At 43.5% G+C, this 1,657-nt stretch overlaps 1 pseudogene; it reads right to left on the bottom strand.

The window, feature by feature from the left end:
• Positions 1 to 277: 277 nt before the first annotated feature.
• LOC127536359 (zinc finger MYM-type protein 1-like) lies at positions 278 to 1,367 on the bottom strand (annotated as a pseudogene).
• Positions 1,368 to 1,657: the final 290 nt, after the last annotated feature.

Here is a 1,657-nt window from a genome sequence, read left to right as displayed (position 1 = left end):
TGGGCTAAGCAGCTGCTTAGTTTGTCGATGACAGTGAACGTCTCTATTCTATATCGGTCGCGGCCTTTCAGTGTCACCTATGCTCTGTTGATTCATCAGGAAATGATTTGCGCCTCTTGACCCTCTGTATTTCATCCTGATATGACTGGCACACACCAGGAACACTCATGGCAGCCCTTTCAAAATGATCAAACTGGTCTCGCAGTGACCCAAACCATGATCTCAAAGACTCCAAGAGACAAATTGCTGTCATCAAATCCAGGTAATCTTTTTGCAGTCGTTCATTTGTTACTTTAAATCTGCTTAAGACACTGTCCCAAAACACTCCCATAAATGACATATCAAGACTGCAAAATTTTGAGCACAGTGCTGCTGCCTCATTGCGTGTGTCATGTTTTTCTCCCACATCTGATGAAATGCTCTGAAGGACATCCCGTATTTGTGCATAATTCCTACAAAGGCCCTAGATGCATCTGCACGGCAACTCCAACGTGTTGATGATAGGGATTTCAATGTCATGTCAACCTTGATGTCTGCATTATTAAAGAACCTGTTCCATCTTTGAGTAGAACCTGCACAAAAGGCATATAGGGACTGCATGAGGTAAAAAAAAAAAAATCAGTTGCATTTTGACAACTGCCTTCAATACTGTTGACACCCACCAAATTCAGAGAATGTGCTGCACAGGGTATATAATGGATTAAGGGATTCTTATTCTTTAAGTGAGCCTGCAGTCCATTATAACACCCAGACATGTTACTTGCATTATCATATGCCTGGCCTCTGCAATTTGCAAGGTCTAAGCCTAAGCTGTCAATCATAGCCATTACAGTATTGGCCAAGCTCTCTCCTGTGTGATTCTGACTTGGCACAAAGCCAACAAATCGCTCTATTATTTTTCCTTCTTCATTCACAAATCGAAAAATGAAGGTCAGTTGGTCAGTATGTGTCAGATCGGGAGTGGAGTCCACAATCACAGAAAAATACTTGGCATGCTGTATCTCTGCAGCTATGGTAGCTTTCACTTTGTCGCCCATTTGCTTTATCAACTCCTCATATATAGTTTATGAAAGAGAGGATGTGTTTCCTCTTCCTTTTTGACCATATTTATTCATGTGTTTAGCCAGGAAAGGATCAAACTGGGAAATTACCTCCAGAATGCCGAGAAAGTTGCCATTGTGTGGTGATCCTATAACTTCATCATCACCACGAAAAGGCAACCCCCTTTCACTTAAAAACTGAATGACAGCTACAGCATGTTTCAACACCTCGTGCCAGTAGCGCTTCTCACCCTCCAGTTGCTGCACTAGTTGAGTGTTCACAGTCCCGCTCCCGCTGACAGATGACCGCCAAAGCAATGCTAGCATACAGCTACAGTGCTCTGTGCTTTTCTCATGCTCCCGCACACGTTCAGGGTGCTTCCAGTCAGAGAAGCCACTAACAAACCGATGTTTCTTTGTTGAAAAGAACATGCAGGCAAAACAGTAAATGTTACCTGTAGATGGTGAATATGTCATCCAGTCACGAGAAACCCTTTCCCCATTTGGTAGACGGCAGTAGATCAGATCATTAGTGAGGGAGCGCACTTTACTGCCCAATCCACCATCACGAGTTGAGGCCGGGTATTTGCTCCTATTATGAAATGAAGCAGGTCCAC

Source organism: Acanthochromis polyacanthus, chromosome 12, assembly GCF_021347895.1.
Source record: "Acanthochromis polyacanthus isolate Apoly-LR-REF ecotype Palm Island chromosome 12, KAUST_Apoly_ChrSc, whole genome shotgun sequence".
NCBI classification, from domain to species: domain Eukaryota; kingdom Metazoa; phylum Chordata; class Actinopteri; family Pomacentridae; genus Acanthochromis; species Acanthochromis polyacanthus.
Note: the sequence above shows the minus strand (reverse complement) of the source record. Positions and strands in the feature narration are given on the sequence as shown.